The 18,842-nt window shown below is 45.8% G+C and overlaps 1 long non-coding RNA gene across 1 annotated transcript; it reads left to right on the top strand.

The window, feature by feature from the left end:
- Positions 1–13,497: 13,497 nt before the first annotated feature.
- Positions 13,498–16,060, top strand: LOC117064664. The gene is made up of 3 exons (XR_004429574.1): positions 13,498–13,563; positions 15,267–15,365; positions 15,776–16,060. It is a non-coding gene; the product is annotated as an uncharacterized LOC117064664 (long non-coding RNA).
- The last annotated feature ends 2,782 nt before the right edge of the window (positions 16,061–18,842 follow it).

Raw genomic sequence — 18,842 nt, 5'->3', positions numbered from 1 at the left:
AAGAATCAATATTATGAAAATGGCCATACTGCCCAAGGTCATTTATAGATTCAATGCCATCCCCATCAAGCTACCAATGACTTTCTTCACAGAATTGGAAAAAAACTACTTTAAAGTTCATATGGAAGCAAAAAAGAACCCGCACTGCCAAGACAATCCTAAGCAAAAAGAACAAAGCTGGAGGCATCACGCTCCCTGACTTCAAACTATACTACAAGGCAACAGTAAGCAAAACAGCATGGTACTGGTACCAACACAGAGATATAGACCAATGGAACAGAACAGAGCCCTTAGAAATAATACCATACATCTACAACCATCTGATCTTTGACAAATCTGACAAAAACAAGAAATGGGGAAACGATTCCCTATTTAATAAATGGTGCTGGGAAAACTGGCTAGCTATAGATAGAAAGCTGAAACTGGATTCCTTCCTTACACCTTATACAAAAATTAATTCAAGATGGATTAAAGACTTAAATGTTAGACCTAAAACCATAAAAACCCTAGAAGAAAACCTGGGCAATACCATTCAGGACATAGGCATGGGCAAGGACTTTATGACTAAAACATCAAAAGCAATAGCACCAAAAGCCAAAATAGACAAATGGGATCTAATCAAACTAAAGAGCTTCTGCACAGCAAAAGAAACTATCATTAGAGTGAACAGACAACCTACAGAATGCGAGAAAATTTTTCCAATCTATCCATCTGACAAAGGGCTAATATCCAGAATCTACAAAGAACTTAAACAAATTTATAGGAAAATGTCAAACAACCCCATCAAAAAGTGGGCAAAGGATATGAACAGACACTTCTCAAAAGAAGACATTTATGCAGCCAGCAGACACATGAGAAAAATGCTCATCATTACTGGTCATTAGAGAAATGCAAATCAAAACCACAATGAGATACCATCTCATGCCAGTTACAACGGCAATCATTAAAAAGTCAGGAAACAACAGGTGCTGGAGAGGATGTGGAGAAATAGGAATGCTTTTACACTGTTGGTGGGAGTGTAATCTAGTTCAACCATTGTGGAAGACAGTGTGGTGATTCCTGAAGGATCTAGAACTAGAAATATCATTTGACCCAGTGATCCCATTACTGGGTATATAACCAGAGGATTATAAATCATGCTACTATAAAGACACATGCACACATATGTTTATTGCAACACTATTCACAATAGCAAAGACTAGGAATCAACCCAAATGTCCATCAATGATAGACTGGATTAAGGAAATGCGGCACATATACACCACGGAATACTATGCATCCATAAAAAGGATGAGTTCATGTCCTTTGTAGGGACATGGATGAAGCTGGAAACTATCATTCTTAGCAAACTATCACAAGGACAGAAAACCAAACACCGCATGTTCTCACTCATGGGTGGGAACTGAACAATGAGATCACTTGGGCACAGGGCGGGGAACATCACACACAGGGGCCTGTTGTGGGGTGGGGAGACAGGGGAGGGATGGTACTAAGAGAAATACCTAATGTAAATGATGAGCTAATGGGTGCAGCACACCACCATGGCACATGTATACATATGTAACAAACCTGCACATTGTGCACATGTATCCTAGAATTTAAAGTATTTTTTTAAAAGCCCCTTCTCTACTAAAAATGCAAAAATTAGTCATGTGTGGTGGCACAGACCTGTAATTCCAGCCAATTGGGAGGCTGAGACAGGAGAATTGCTTGAACTGGGAGGCAGAGGTTGCAGTGAGCCGAGATCATGCCACTGCACTCCAGCCTGAGTGACAGAGAAAGACTCTGTCTCAAAAAACACACACACACACACACACACACACACACACACAAACAATAGCTGATAAGCTTTAAGAAAATCACCAAAAAATCTCATAATGTTTAAGAAAGTTTACATATTTGTGTCGAGTCACATTCAAAGCTGTCCTGGACTGCATGCAGCCCATAGACCACAGGTTGGATAAACTTGCTCTAAAACTGCCAGAAGAAAACAGAGAGTAAAAATTATATGACATTGGTCTGGGCAATTTTATTTTGAACTTAACACCAAAAGTGCATGCAACAAAAGTAAAACTAAACAAATAGGATTACATCAAACCAAAAAACTTCTACCCAGCAAAGGAAACAATCAACAGTGTGCAGAGATGACCTAAATACTGGGAAAAAGCACCTGCCATATATCCACAAGGGGTCAATATCCAACATCTATAAAGGGTCAATATCCAATATCTATAAGGGGTCGATATCCAACATCTATAAGGAGCTCAAACTTAACAAGAAAACAGAAACCAATTTAAAAATGGGCTAGGGACCTGAATAGACATTTCCACTGAAGTCTTTAAAGCCATGAACACATGTTGGCACAAACACTGTATCACATGCAATTATTTTTTGTAAATGATTTTTTGTGAAGCCATCAATATACGTTAGAGTAATTTTTCATCTATGAGAGGAAAATGTTTAAATCAATATATAAAGTATCTGTATATTGCATATTTAAATATCTATTTATATATATATGTATTTAAATCAATGTCTTCAGTGTCTGTATTGGCACTTTAGTGCAGAAGAAAGTTGCTGCATAGGGAACAGTAAGAGCAAGGCCATTGAGCCTATATTATTGAATGGGTTTCATCATTTGAAACAATAAAGTTGTTCATTGGCAGAATTTCTAATCAAGTTAGTATAGATTTTATGCCATTGGATACAAGATAGCAACAACAAAGTTAATTGGTTTTTTTATCTTCAGTATTTGCTTCAAGGGAAAAAATCTCAGGCTCCTAGCAATTTCTCATACCGGGAAACCATGAAATGTAAGACTATATTTAGGAATCAGGGTGGTTTAGCTTCCGGTAATTGGCATTTGTATAGTTATAATCTGCATCACAGTTATAGAAACCAATATATTCTTGATCAGGTTGATCATATTGTAAGTAGAAGAACTCTTTCCCCAAGAAATAAGATGGAGAGTTTTTGGAGAATGGCCTCACTGAAATGGCACTGGGTTTTGGTGATTTCCCCAGTTCCTCCACAGCTCCTCAGTGCCCTGGCCATTTCTGGAAAGTCATGGTATTCTGGTTGCCTTTTCTCTTGCTCCAAAGTTTGGAAGTTTCCTTGTTTTTTGTTACAAACTGAAAGGTGTCAAGATGCCATTTCAGAATTACACAGGGATTTGTGAAGGCATTCAATAGCCAGAGCTTCTTCCTGCCTTTTCTTCCTCTTGCTGGAGAAGAGCAGGTTGTACCAGCTGGTTTTCAGTTATGCTCTGCAGAGGTTGATGAATATTTCCTTTAAAAGAGAAGTCCACAGCCCTGCCATCATAGTTCTCCAATTGTAGACAGGTTCCTCTGTAGGCAACACTCATAGCAGCTGGAATTTCCTCTGATATGAAGACAACAGTTGATGAAAGACAGGTAATTTTTGTAATTAGGAGTTCTGAGGATCTAAAGTTGGATGTTGCCTCAGTACCTCAAAAGCATCTTCAAATGCTTGACCCAGCTTATGTTGTTCAATCCAAGTCATGCTTCATGAATAAATTGATGATTAGTACAATTAGTTGTGGAGGCTGAGAAGTTCAACGTTGAGGGACCAAATCTGGTGAGGGCCTTCTTCTTGGTGGAGACTCCCTGCAGAGTCCTGAGGCTGTGTAGGACATCAAACAGCAATGGGGCTGAGTGTGCTCTGTTTTTTACTGTAAAGATATTTTTATATACCAACATGGGAGCTGGGGCAGGTAGGGATGAGGGTATGTCAGGGACCACTTGCAGAAGGTGAAGCTGCCTTCTCTCCAAGGTACTCTCACATACAGACAGGAAAGAGTTACCAGGGAGACTGAGATGGGGAACAACTCCAGAGAGAGATGGACCAAACTGAACAAGAAGAGATATGGAGAGGGCAACAGGTAAGAACAGCAGGACCAAATGGGACGAAGACTGTGGGGGTTCTGAGAGGAGGCAGGGCTCTCCTACCTGGCAGGCACCATCTTCCTTGTTCAAAAGACATGAAAGTGCCGGCCCTTGCCCCTCCGGGCTCCACCATCTGGCTAGCAGTTTATATAACTCAGTTATATTTTATAGATTCTCATCCAATGGTATTGGGATCATCATTTTATTTTTAATAAGTTATTCACAAAATTGTCCATTTTCTACCTATTTCAAACCATGTCATAATTTAGTTTTTTTTTTTTTTTTTTTTTTTTTTGAGACGGAGTCTCGCTCTGTCGCCCAGGCTGGAGTGCAGTGGCCAGATCTCAGCTCACTGCAAGCTCCGCCTCCCGGGTTTACGCCATTCTCTCGCCTCAGCCTCCCGAGTAGCTGGGACTACAGGCGCCCGCCATCTCGCCCGGCTAATTTTGTATTTTTTTAGTAGAGACGGGGTTTCACCGTGTTAGCCAGGATGGTCTCGATCTCCTGACCTCGTGATCCGCCCGTCTCGGCCTCCCAAAGTGCTGGGATTACAGGCTTGAGCCACCGCGCCCGGCCATAATTTAGTTTTTCATGATGCCCTTACATGCGCAAATGTTGCATCTATCCATCTGTTTTGAAACACCTTCAGGACTCCTACATGGGAGAAATACTAACATGGATGCCATACCAAACCCTATCGGAGTCTGAGGCATTGAGATTATCCACAGGGATCCCAAAATCCTGCCATATACTTAAACGTTCTGGGCCTACCATCTTTTCACGAGTCCTGAAACTAAGCTCCTTGTGACCTCTATCTTAGGTAAAAGTATCAAATTTTAGTATCAATCAAAGAAGAGGTCAAAGCTGACTAAGAAGTACCTTGAAGCCATTGGAATCCTGAGCAGAGAGAGTTCCCAGCTTGAGGTCTGGAGCTCTCCAAGGTCCTGATGTGGGCAGCGTCTCCAGTTAGTCCTTGTCTCACCTGTTTATCTGTCCATCTGACATTCACAGGACAGCTTCTGTGTGCTGAGCTCTGTGAGGCTGTTGCGTATACAGAGAGAAACAACTCAGACTCAGCCCCCACCTCTGTTCTGCTTACAGTCTAAGGGAAGCCCTGTTCAGTCTGGGTCTTTTTCTTCTGAATCTGCCCATGCCAGTGGTGAGTCAGAGGTTGTGCTTAAACATTATGTGAGTTATCTAGGGCCACCATAACAAAATATCACAGATTTGGTGTTTCAAAGAACAGAAATGTATTTTCTTACAGTTCTGGAGGCCAGAAGTCCACTATTAAGGTATCAGCAAAGTTGGGGTCTCCTGGGGCCCCTCCCCTTGGCTTGCAAATGACCGCCTCTTGCAATGTGCTCACATAGTCTTCTGTGTGGCCTCTGGTGTCCCTTCCTCTTCTTACAAGAATGCCAGTCCTATTGGATCAGGGCCCTTCCTTATGACCTTATGCAGCCTTAATTACCTCTTAAAAAGCCCTATCACTGGCCAGGCGTGGTGGCTCATGCCTGTAATCTCAGCACTTTGGGAGGCTGAGGCAGGCAGATCACAAGGTCAAGAGATCGAGACCATCCTGACCAACATGGTGAAACTCTGTCTCTACTAAAAATACAAAAATTAGCCAGGCATGGTGGCGTGTGCCTGTAGTCCCAACTACCCAGGAAGCTGAAGCAGGAGACGTGCTTGAACCCGGGAAGCGGAGGTTGCAGTGAGCTGAGATCGTGCCACTACACTCCAGTCTGGTGACAGAGCGAGACTTCGACTGGAAAAAAAAAAAAAAAAAGCCCTATTGCCAAACACAGTTACATTGGGGATTCGGGATTAGGGGTCCAATGTATGGGTTTTGGGGGACACAAGTCAGTCGATAATAAACACCTTGAGCTGGAAAGGCCTTCTTTCTTTGCTGATGGATGTCAGTGTCATGTGTGGACCCCACGGAAAGTTTACAAGCCCGTCCTGACCTTCACTTTCTGCTTGTGTAACTCTGCACATCCATCTAGGAATGAGAAGTCGTTAGAACCCCGTCTGCTTTCCCCTGAGCTTACCTGAAGCCTTGTGCTTTTTGCCAGCGTCCCAGAACCACCAGAGAACAGGGTTTCTTCTTCTTTGAATTTCTACCTGATCTACTGGTCTGTTGCTTGCCCGAAATAGCAGCATGACCTCAAGCAGCCTTGATGCTGGCCTTCCTTGGCTGTCTGCCCGACACTCCACTGTTTCTGACAACAGCTGGCCATGGACTTTTCCACACTTTCCCCCAAATCAAGTCCGCATTCCTGGTGTCTTGCTCTCCCCTCTAGTGCTACCATGCCATGGACCTGGGGAAACAGGAGCAGTCCCCGCTGAAATGCCACAGGCTCCCACTGTTCTTGCCAAGGGTTTCAATGCTTCTCAGTTTCTTGCAAGCCTTTAATCCATTTCCAGAATCCTAAAATGACTGTTTTTGGAAATTCTGTTCAGCTTTGTGGTTGCTTTTGGGGAAGAGAATTTGCCAAGTTCCTCAGTCATGCTAGAAGTCTCAGGCCCTCTTGTAGTTTACCAATTTGTTTCTAAGCTGGACCTGTTTTCCATGGGGAAGTGTGTGTGTCTCTGTGTATGTGTGTCGAGTCTAAATGGGATTTATCTGGGCAATACAGAGTGGTTAGTCCCCTTTTGCTTGTCAACTGTCACTTTAGTACATTTTATTGTAATAATTAAATCACTGCAAATTCTCTCCTTTCATCACATTTAGAATTAAGGGTGAAATGCACAGTCTTTGCCTCTAACACTTACATAGAGGAACTGAACCAGAGACAATCTGTCATCCTGTTGGCTTTTGAACTGCCTGTCTGGTATCAGGAACCTCTCCAAAATGGGGTAAAGGAACCAACACTGAATGCTAGGCAATCATGGACACATCCAAACTGAGTTATTCCATTATCTTTTCTTGTGAATCTCTAGGAAATAAAATATTAAGCCTCTTAAAAGCACATTTTATCACTTGTCCTAAAATTATCTATATCTTTGCTTTGTAAGATATACTAACATTCCTTAGAAATTCTATTAAATGTAAAATGAAACACCCTAAAATTCCACCAGTAGAGAGAAGTAGGTGTTAATCATTTTTAGTAAATACCCAAATTCTTCTACGTAAACATGAAAAACAACAATGCACATCTCCATTTACTGTCATGGAAATGACACCCCCGACGCGCTGCTCCGGGAGAGAGGCAGGGCGCAGGGCGGCAGGCGCCATCTCCCCCATGTGACATCACTCACAAATACACAACGTTATCAGGAGATGATCTTTCCGTGATAAAACTGTTAGTTCTGGGTTGACACAAGGTCTCAAGATTCAGAAGCGTCCCCCCAACCCCCTTTGACCTCACTCACCTCACACTGCAACACACCCCATAGGATACACCGCCCCACAAACACACCCTCACACAACCCGCACGAACACTGGCAGTCCCCAGGGTCAAGAGCTCCACACACCACGCTCTGACCCTGGCCCTCCTCACAGATCTCTCCTAATCTGCATGCTCTGTGGGCGCACTGCCTCAGACACAATCCACACAAAACCTCTCATCCCCATCCCCTTCTGCAGAAAGCACCAGTGTGCAAAAAGCATGCAGAATTAGAACTAAGAACAGAAAAGGAATGCAGGTAAAGCAAAAACAAACAACAAAAACTCACAATACACAGCTCAGGAGAAAGCAAATACAGGGAGAAAGATACAGTCCACGTGGGCTGGCTGGGAGTGCCCAGCTGTGCTCGGCTGTGCCTGGCAGAAGACCAGGCCACTTGCTGCTCTGGAGCCACAGGGAGGTCCTGGAGAGCCTCTGCCCCCACTCCAGGTCCCCAGTGTGCCAAGCCTCCAACACGCACTTGCGTTTCCAATCCCCGGACAACCTTAGCCCCTCACAGCCCCAACCAACGGCCAGTGCGGACGCGGGTCCTCGGGCTGACACGGCCATCCTGGGAACAGAGGGCGCAAGGCCGGGGTTGCCGTGACTGACCCTTCCCCGGTTAACGCCAGCGTGGGAGCCCGGCTTTTCGTGCATCACATGCTGGAAACTGTTCACAGTACTTATATTTCTTTACACGGCACTGCAAGATACCTACGTTTTGTGATTCAGTCACATCGCCTACAGAAGCCATAGGGAGACGGGGGAGGCCAGACAAGCCGCAGTCCAGCCTTCCCTTTGCTAGGCGCCCCTGGCAACTGAAACTCGCCACAAATGCTCAAACGTGTCTGATTTTGTTCAAAGTGTTAATTTTTCAGGCCTTTGCACACGAGTCCACGTGGCCTACGAGCCTCATTTCCATAGGAACCTGGGTTCGGGTTTGCAGCGCAGGCCTAGGGCCGGTCATCTGTACACTCCCACCCCAGTTGCAAAGAAAAGGGAATCCCCCAGAAGCCGGAAGTGGCCGGGAGGCAATCCTGGTCCTGGCCAGAGCTGTGGTCTCTTCCAGAGTTGACGCCCCCCACCCCTCGGCGACCCCCGCACAAGTTGCTCCTCCTACCTGAGAGGCTAAGGTGTTAGGTGTGGGCAGAGATTTCCCCCCCAAATGTCAGGCTATGAAGCACTGGATATGAGGGGCTGCCCGTGAACACGAGGGGCTGCCTGTGAACATGAGGGGTTACATATAAGGGGCTTCCCCGTGAGCCCGGCGGTCGCAGGTTGGGGGGTGGGGCCGCTGCCTGGCCCTTCACGTTCTGCGATATTCATATGGACCCGACTTCCATTCCCCTTGGGGGTGCCCGGGCCACGGCGGCCGCCTCCTCTTCCTCCTGCCGGGCGGGGTCTGCAGTCTGACCAGGCCCCCTCTAGCACCGGAGCGTGGGGGCTGAAACAGGTGGAAACAGAATAAGGCAATTGGGGCTTGGGGGTCGGGGGCGGTTTCTGTTTGTTACTGGACGTAGCCACAAAGGAATTGCTTTCTAGGGGGCTCACCAACTTTAGGGGCTTCCCTAGAAGGCGCGGAGCGTAGGACCCACGCGGCGCTCCGCAGTGGGGCCAGGGCTCCAGGGCTCCCGGTTCTGCGCTCTTCTCCCGCAGCGCCGGGCAGCAGGTGAGCGTCCGGGGAAGCAGCGGATCTCCGGCGTCCCCAGGCACGCCCCGGGCTCAGCTGCTCAAATCCTCCCTCTGGAAACTTCGCACCCCGCCTCCCCCCCGCCCCTTCCTCTTCACCAGCCCCCTCCCCGGTTCCGGCGCTCGCAGGAACGAACAGCCCCGCGGGTCTGCGCGGCCGCAGCGTGGACTCCCCGCACCCCCTCGCCGAGTCCAGGGCTGGGGCGACCACCCCGCATCTGCCCGACGGGCGCAGCGCCGTTACCTGGGCAGCAGCTCCGGGCGCCAGGGTCCCCTTCACGTTTCAGTTACTGGAGTTGCTCGGGAACCGCGCGGGGCCGCACAGCCGGGATGAATGCGGGTCGGAGACTCGGAAACCTGCGGGGCCGCCCCGCCCCGTCTCCTCCTCACCCCCGCCCCCCTCTTTCTCCGCTTTAACACCCCCCTCCTCCGAGTCCTCACGCCGCTGCCCCTCACACGCCGGCAGGGGTGGGAAGAGCCTGGGCTGGGCCCGCCTGCCCCGAGCGCTCCGAGGTTCTCCTTCTCTTTGCGGCGCCCCCTTGGGCTCGCAAAGCTCAACCCCAACTCCCACAGCCAGAGAAGGGGACTCGGGGGGCAGCGAGGCGGGGGTGGGGGGCGTTTTGCGCAGCCCCCGCCGCCGGGATTCTGACCTTGGGGACTCAGCAGCGAGCAGAGGCGGAAGAGACCCTCGCGCCTTCCCGCGGCCCAGAGGTCAGCCGAGCTCTGAGGCAGGTGGACGGTTTCATGCCCGTCCCCGGCGCGGCGCGTGGGACGCCCGGCAGGACCCGAACCCGCGGCCCTGAGCCCAGCACGGGTGGATCCAGGACGCAGCCAGCGCGGCGTCCCCGCCTTTGCCCCCTCTCGCAGCAACACCCCCCAACACACACATACGTTTTGTTCCCGCGTCCTTGTCTGCACCCGGCGGTCCCGACCAAGTTCTGACCTCAGGTTAGGCGCGAGCCCTTCCCTCTGCCAGGTGCGGAGGCTGGAGATGAAGAAGCCGGGCCCCAGGCGCCTTTCCGGAGCACGGTCACCTGTGTGGGTGGAGTGGGGGCGGAGGTGGAGGCGCAGCAGTGCTAGGGCCAGGCTTCATGGTGTTTAGGTAAAGGCCATTTCCTTAAAAATAAACGTCCAGCCTGGGCAACATAGTGAGACCCCCTTCTCTACAAAAAGTAAAAGTAAAATTTGCCTGGCTCACCTGTGGTCCCAGCTACTCCGGAGGCTGAGGCGGGAGGATCGCTTGAGCCCGGGAGGCGGAGACTGCAGTGAGCCGAGATCGTGCCACTGCCCTCCCATCTGGGCCACAGGGCGAGACCCTGTCTCCAAAAAAGAAAGAAAAACAAACTTGAAACTCTGCTCCTCTGGGCGATGAGCTTCGGGAAGCCCCTGTCGCCCTGACTCTCCCCCACCACGCATAACGGTGTATTTCTTGCGGAGGAAGTGTTTCAACTGCTTTTTTTTTTTTTTTTTTTTTTGACGGAGTCTCGCTGTCTCCCAGGCTGGAGTGCAGTGGCGCGGTCTCGGCTCACTGAAAGCTTCGCCTCCGGATTCAAGCGATTTTCCTGCCTTAGCCTCCCTAGTAATTGGGATTACAGGCATGCACCACCACATCCGGCTAATTTTTGTATTTTTTGTAGAGACAGGGTTTCACTATGTTGCTCAGGCTGGTCTCAAACTCCTGACCTCAGGTCATCCGCCCGCCTCGGCCTCCCAAAGTGCTGGCATTACAGGTGTGAGCCACCGTGCCCAGCCTCAATTGCTCTTTACAGAGCTAAAGTCTCTCCACTGCGGTAGGAACTTAAGATTTGTTGAAATTAACAACCTGATAACGTAGTCCTGTTTGAGGTTGGAAGACGTTTATTAAGGCCATTTTTAATGCTTTTTTTTTTCATTCTTGTTAGCAAAACACAGTGAAGAAGCAAATACACTTAAATTTTCCAAACTCTTTGTCCTCACAAGTGGCTCCAAAACGAACACATTTTCGGAAAGGAACTGAAAAAACATTTTTGGTTTTATACCTTCTCTTATTTCCAGAAAGGATTGGTCAGTTTCAAAACCGCCAAAGGCAACGTAAAATAAAATGTAGCAGAAGGTCAGTGACACACCGTGGAGTAGAGCGGCCATTTGCCCCTTGTCCTTTCAGAATCCACCCAGGGACAACTTGAACGATGACAGCGAAGACTCGGCTGCAGCGAAAGAAGGGCTGTCCACACCTCGGGTCTACACGCAGAGGTGGGAGAGGCAGCCGGGACCTGCTCTGGAGGAGGTGAAGCGGGAGAAACAGCGTGGGACCAGGCCCCTCTGCGGGGAGCCGGCAGGACAGAGGCCGCAGGGGCCATGGGCGCGATGGGCGCTCACACCCCTCGCAGGAGCAGGGCGCACCTGGGGCCCGCTCAGCACCACCCGCCCGGAAAGATGGAAGATTTCCACAAGCCAAAATGAACCAACCGCCGACTCATACATAGAAAGAGTGAACGAGGAACCAGCCCAGGAAGAAAAGAAAAAGAACAAGGAACCAAACACACAACAAAAATGGAAGTCACAACAACACGCGATAAAACGTTGCCATTGAGTAGATGGAAGTGATAACATTAACGCATTAGGCATGGTTTAAGAGTCAGTTTGAAAACAGGGGAGATGATGAAAAGGAATGAAGAATGAAAAACAGACTTTCAGGAAAAGCGGGGAAGATATAAGATCAGTGGGATGCTTACAATTGAGCCACAAAAGAACAACGAAAACTGCAGACCGGGGAGATGCCCCACCCAGGCCGGCCCCTCTGAGCCTCGAGGTGACCCTGCACTGTATGGAAGGGGTGGGCAGTGGGGCCCAGGCAGGTGAAGAGAACTGTCCACTGTTGAGCATCATCAGCCTGAAACCCACATGCAATGCTGTTGCTGCAAAACCACCGACTGTTGAAGACACAAACCACAGAAACAGAACCCTTTTATGGTCTCACCGTGCACTGGTGACTTTTCAGAAGATGAAGATTAAACATATTAATCATAAATTCAAAGTATCAGAAAAAATACTAGGAGATTTTCTAACCTCTGCTACCATGACTTTTTTTTTTTTTTGCAAGATTCTTGAATTATTGTAAATAAGCTCACAGAGGCCAAAGTGCTCCCCTGAAGTCATCCAGAAGCAGGCTGCTAATCCCCATGTCTGACACATCTGTGTTTTCTTAGGATAATACAAAAAGTAAAGATAAGGGAGAGAGAGAGGGACAGAAAAAGACAGAGAGAATTGGAGCTAAGAGAAAACACTTTCATGTTTTGACCCCCAAGATTCCCAGTGAACATTCCCATTGCCAGCGGGTGAAATCCAAGGCCCTGGCTCCGGGATCCTGCTCTTTCCTTTTTGATTCCTGTTCGAATTTGGCATAGAAACAATATGGGAGTTGTTACACTTCTCTGGACAAGTCATTATGCTTTTGGCTCATAGGCTCCACTTCCCCAGACACTCCTTTGTCCTAAACTTCAAGTAATTCAGCTTCACCCTTCAGAGAACATCTCAGCTGTCACTTCTTCTAAGGACCCTCCCTAGCTGCCTCTCCAACAGAAGGGCCCCCACCTTGTTCTTTGCACCTCTGTCCTTCGAAGTGCTGCTGTTGTCTGTGGATGGGGGGACCCCGGGGACTAGAGCCCCTCTCATGCTCGAGACACTTGGCACTCAGTAAGTGTGTGCTGAGCGGATATGAGTGCAGCAAGCTTGCACAGTCTTACAATGTGTACTCTCATGTCTGAAATAGAGCCCCATTTTCATTCTTTGTAAAATGAGTAAGTGGGGCTGGGTGACCCATACTCTCTTTTCAACTCAGAAGTCCACTATGAGCCTGACATCAAATAGCTTCCCAGCCAGCACCAGGCCAGGACCCAGGTTATTCAATGTGCCTGTGTCCCCCACAGCATGGGGAAGGCATGGAGAAATGGGACCAGCTCTGCTGCCTGCTGCCCAGTACCAGCCAGCAACTCCAGGCTCACAAAGCCAAGGCACCTGCGGGAGATCTTGGTTATTTAGTAGCTGTGATTGGGCTGGGAGGGGCGTGTGTTCACTTCTAATTTTCCAGTGACTAGCATGAGACAGTTTGAAATGTGATCTTTTCTCTTGGCCCCCCCCCCAAAAAAAGGCTTTTTTACCTTCTCATCCTTGGAGCCATTGGCATTAGCTATGGGCCTGATAATTTAAGAAAACTATTCTCCAAAGTAACATTTTGATAAATAGTGTAATTCTTTATTACAGCAAAACCATTGCTTAAGTGGGCAAAACTCTAGAGGATAGGAAAACACACTCTTGAAAAAAGGTGGTGATGCCCTGAAATTCAGCAAACTGCAGGGGCACGTGTTGTTCTATCCCAGGTCAGAGTGTGTCAGTCATCACTCAATGCCACTCACAGACCACCAACTTCAGAATATCTAGGTGTAAAGGTCTGTACAATAGTCGTACCATAATAATGTAAACAATTTTACATTATTAATAATTATTATTTATATTATACAATTACACAATGTAAACACTATTAAAACATGTTTGTCTTCAAAGAATGGCCTTGGTTTCTGTGGGCAGTGTCTCCTCATGGAAAGGTAGTGCATTCCTGCTAAATCACAGACAAAACGGGCCCCCAGGAGCTCCAGGCTGCAGCAGCAGCTTCTCATCTATGTCCTTCACTGCATGATGTTGTTGTTGACTTTGAAAGCTCCTTTTCATCTAGTTTTATCAACAGAGCTGGTATTTCATGAGGATCTACTACATGCCAGGTTCCAGAAAGCTAATGCCTTTTGTTTGTTATTATTCACTAAATACAAATAACAACTCTCTTCTCCTTATTCACACAACACAATTTAGCAGAGGGAGATTGAGTGACTTTCCCAGGGTCACACAGCTACTAAGAGCAGAGTTGTGTTTAGATTCATGTCTGAATACTGAACACTGAAATGAACCAGAGGAAAAATCATACATTTCAAAAGCTTATTCAAGCCATTTGTTCTTATTTTAAGGAAAATGTTTATGCTAATTTTAAACTCCAAATACTTAGGAATGGCAGAGATCTACAGATTTGATTCTGATGTAAGAGATGATGCTCCCCGGCTGGTTACTGCTACTACCCCACAACCCTGAGCATACTGGACAAATGTCTAAGCCTGGTGGTTAGTGGGGACAATGCTGGTGGAGTCTGAAGTTGTCATGCAGTGACTCATGAAAGCTTAGGCAGATTTGGTGATATATGACACAGAGATGCAAAGAAATGCAGTAGCTGACAGACACAGGATGGCTCTGGGAGACGCAGAAGGAGCATGTCACCCAAAATAGAGCCAAACGGGTATCCTTAAGGAAGGAGCAAAGGGGCTGAAGAAGGGATTTGTCATGAGAGATGGGACAGGAAGTTCTCGAGAGGCAGAGGCAGAGCATGAGAATGTCAGGAAGAGACGAGAGATTCTCGCACATCTGGGAAGCTGACAATCCATCAGCATGGCCACGAGGAAAATAAGGAGAAATGGAAATAATAGATGAGGCTGGATAGAGAAGCAGGATTCAAGCTGTGTCTATTGTGGTAAAGAGTTGTGATTCTATCCGGAAGGCAATAGGTAGCATTCTAAACTAAGATCTTTTAAAACAAGAGTCAGAAAATATTTTCTGCAAAGTGCTAAATGTTAAACATTTTAAGTTTTCCAAGCCATATGGTCTCTCTGTTAATGATTTAGCTCCTCCATTGTACCATGAAAACAGCCAGAGACGTCATATAACACATGTATGTGGCTGTGTCCCAGTACAACTTTACTTACAAATGCAGACTGCATCAGACATGGGCCATGCATGGTAGTTTGCCACACCCTGTTTTAGAAAGCTCAGGTTTGTGATATGATGGAGAATGCCTATGAGAGCTCTTGTTTTAAATGGTAGAGTGAACATACACTGCAGTTCTATCCTGCTTGACCCAAGCTCTTGATAGTGAAAAGTAGAAAAGATAGATAGTAAATAGATAGATAATAGGCAGGTAGATAGATGACAGATAAAGAAAATACATAGCTGTTCCAGAAAACAGAAAGGGATAACTTCATGAACCAAAAAGAAAGTAATATACTTTAGAAAGGAAGCAGGCTGGAAAATCCACAGTTGCAAAGCGAATAAAATTTCCAGTGGCCTCTTTGAGTCCTTTCCTGGAAGTAGTCACAGCCGACTTCCTCCTCTGTTTTTTGTTTGTTTGTTGCTTGCTTTTTTTGTGGTGTTTTTGTTGTTGTTGTTTGCTTTTTTAAAAAAAATCCCTTTCCCTGCTTTTTTGTCACAGAAGCCTTTGTCACTTCAAACACTGCAAGTGTTCTTTTAAAAAAATTATATCAATCTTTCAATTAAAATGCAACGTGTCTGCAACCTGGTATCTAGAGAGGTGAGATGGACAAAGGAGCCCTTGTTACTGCACGTTTTCTTGCCCCAGCCTTCACCTTGCACACAGCAACAGACAATGCACAAAGCCACTTCCTTATGGACTGAAATTCTGATCTTTTTATGACCGGCCTTTCCATCTTTCACCTTCCCCTCTCCCATGCTGTGAATGATTGTGTTGGACATTTTTGTTTTAATCTCAGTGACAGGGGAACACAGGTAGCTCTAATATAACTGTGACCCAGATGCTTCTGTTTCTATCATGTATTCATTTTGTAGCAAACATTTACATCCATCACTTTTCACTGTTTTTTGAAAATAATTAGGCAGTATCTCATCTAAGGTAGAATGTTTCTAGTGGTTGTGTTCTGAGGGAAAAAAAAACTAATCTGTTCTCTATTCACGGCTTTCCAGGAACAGTAAGAGGACCTTTTGCTTGAATAATTTTTATCCACACTGCAGAGTGGGTAATGAGCAGATTATGTAAAAACAATTCTGCTTCACTTCAGTAACAGCCTCCTCAACTCATTTTTTCTCAACAAACTTATTTTTCCAGCAGAAGAATCCCAGGCTTCTTAGAGAACCCAGTGACTTTTTGTACCTAAATCGGTGAAATCATCATGTTTTCTTCTGCCATATCCATAGTTCAAACAAAGATGAGGCAAAGCCAGACTAATTCCTGAAGGAACCCAAGAAAGTCCTCCTTCTCTCTCTCTGGAATGAAATGAATTCTCTAGACCATCAGTTCTAACCTTCAAAAACCAAACCTGTTTGTGAGATCTCCTTCAAATACTACTGTAGACCCCAGTGTTTATTCCAATTTTTGGAATATTTGTTTTATTTGGAATCAATTTATTTGTAAGTTTAGTATTTGTATTAATATAGGGAGAAATGTTTAAATCTGTCTATGTCATATGTACCTCTGGCTTATTGCCCAATTAATTTTAGCCTCAGGCTAAACTTTGGTTTCTGTCTTTAATTTTTGTCAGAACAAATATAAGTGATCTCAAAACATCTGCTTTTATTGTAGAGACTCATGCTGCCATCTCCATTCCTCTCTCTTTTCTTGCAATCTGGGTAGAAATTCTTTAATATGAACATTTCAACCACCTTCACTCTCCCATGTCCACTATCAGCACATTCAAACTTATCCGCCAAGGCTGTCATCTTAGGCCAGGGATTTTTAGGAATCTATTTTGCTGTGATACGGCTGGCACCCCTTTGACTCATTTTATCACCCCAGGGTTTTTCATTTTAGGAGCCCAAGAGGCAGAAAAGAAGTAGGCGAGCAATTAAACCCTCTGAGTCAGGAGTGTCTCCCCTTGTGTTAAGCAACATTGTAGAATATCGTATTTAGTAAGCTCCTAGCAGATGAGCCACGTGACTGCTGAGCACACATGCCTGCTTGCTGCTGTGAGCTCAGACACCATCATCATTAGTCTTTTCCACCTCTGGAGGGAATGATAAGGGCCACTTAATAACCTGTAAATCATAGAGAGTTAAAGGTGTTTCCCCAAAATGCTGATAACAGAATGAAAGGTGAGGAGTGTTAGCCACAGGTCAAAAGTGCAGGAAAGTCTCTGAATGTGGGTTGTTGAAGAAATGTAGGTCTTTTTTCTTTTGGAAGTCTCACTAGAATGGGGTCAAGGACCTGCCGATTTTAGGATGAAAAATTGGGATATTAGACACCCTCAGATATTTATCCCAAGTCTTCATTTAGGGCTTTTAATTAGTTTGTTCAACCATCACAATCTCAAATGCTAAGCAGGGCATTTGAATCTCTCCACAGTCCAAATCAGCAACGTCTTTTAAAGTTGAGTTTCTCATTATTCTCACCTGATATACCTTATTTATCCCACACCCACCCAATAACATATCGTGCTCACTGTTATCTTGAGACAACACTTGAATTTTACTCAACCTGGAGTGCTCTTCACATGTCTTGTCCAGATCCAGTTTGGACTCATTCTTCAGCGCTGCATCAGTCAATGGGAGCTAGGTTAAACTGTGGTGACAGACAACCTCTAAATTTCAGTGGCTCAAAAATCTTCTTCCTCATTTATATACATCTCATCATGGGTCAGGTGAGAGGTAGCTCTGTGCTGTATCATCCTAACACAGGAATCCAGATGGAAGGACAGACCATCAATAAGATCCCCATTGCTATAGAAAAGAGAAAAAAGCATGTGGAATAGAACTCTGTTTCTTGGAAATTTCTCCTGAAAAAGTCACATGTTATTTTCTTCTCACTTCCATTGGCAAAGAAAAAAAAAAAAAGTCATGTGGCCATGTGAAAATTTAAGTAGGTGGGATGGAACAGTCAGAATGCATTCATAAAAAGTGAACTGAAAATATTTGGAGAACAGCACCAATGACTATCATGAATGCCAACATGCATCCCAAACAACCCAGTGCTGTCACTCTCCAAACCTTTTACATCTTGCAAAGTATTAGAACTTATCTGAAGCCATGCCACTCAGAGGGACTACAAAATACATAATGACATTTCCTTTAGGATGTCCTTACAGAATTCAAGGAAAAGAAGTTAAATAATTTAAAAGTGCATTGGGGTACAGCTATTTACCACTAGAGGGTAAGAGTAGAGATAGATCATAAACATAATAACAGGGATTATGCTCAGAGTCAGGGCCAGAAGTATGGTTTGAGGTGGGGTCATGGTCAGGGTCAAGATCAAAGTTAGGGTCAAAGTAAGGATCAGAATTAGGGACCAGGGTATGGATCAGGGTTTAGGTTCAGGGTCAAAGTCTTGGGACAGGGTTAGGGTTAGGATTAGAACCAGAGTTTTGCTCTCCTCGGGACCCACCTGAGAGTGGGTCACTATGGCTTTGGAGCACCTAGTAGTGTGTCCACCTTGAAGACCAGAGTTTCGTTGTCCTTAAGACTGACCTGGGGAGATGTGGCTGCAGGCCATTGAGGAAGGGGAGGCAAAAGCTTCCTGTCTGCTCCCTGTGTGCTGAGGAGGGAGCTCGGCTCTGGGCTTTACTTTCACATGTTATATTCTATAAGTCTTCTTTTACAAAAGCCTCCCTGCCTTGAGGCTTTGGCTGCTCGTCGCTGTTCATCATCACAGCGTGCCATAACATATGGTAAGATTTGGGTTTGTTTCTGGGGAGAGATCTTGGTACAGAGAAAGGAGCAATGCTTAGAGCCACCATCAGGACAGTTGGGATGAAAGCTGGGATGGGCAGAGGCTGGAGGAAACATGTGCACCCCACTGTAAACACTTTTATTCATGTTTTAATTACTAATTTTTCTTACAGTGTTGAAGTAGTAAAAAATAGTATTGAAAAATTGAAAAGTAGCCATATTAAAACTGGCAACATTATTTAAGTTTAAATATATTATTTGTACCTCATCAACATTTTTTATTTTGTTGAGAAAGTCTAAGGTTAATTGGCAGCATATTTGTAATAGTAGATAGAATAATGTCTGTTTTATAAACATTGACATCCTACATTAC

This window comes from Trachypithecus francoisi, unplaced genomic scaffold (genome assembly GCF_009764315.1).
Source record: "Trachypithecus francoisi isolate TF-2019V2 unplaced genomic scaffold, Tfra_2.0 Lachesis_group2, whole genome shotgun sequence".
In the NCBI taxonomy this organism is placed as follows: domain Eukaryota; kingdom Metazoa; phylum Chordata; class Mammalia; order Primates; family Cercopithecidae; genus Trachypithecus; species Trachypithecus francoisi.
The sequence above is the reverse complement of the archived record's forward strand: the minus strand, read 5'-3'. Positions and strand labels throughout refer to the sequence as shown.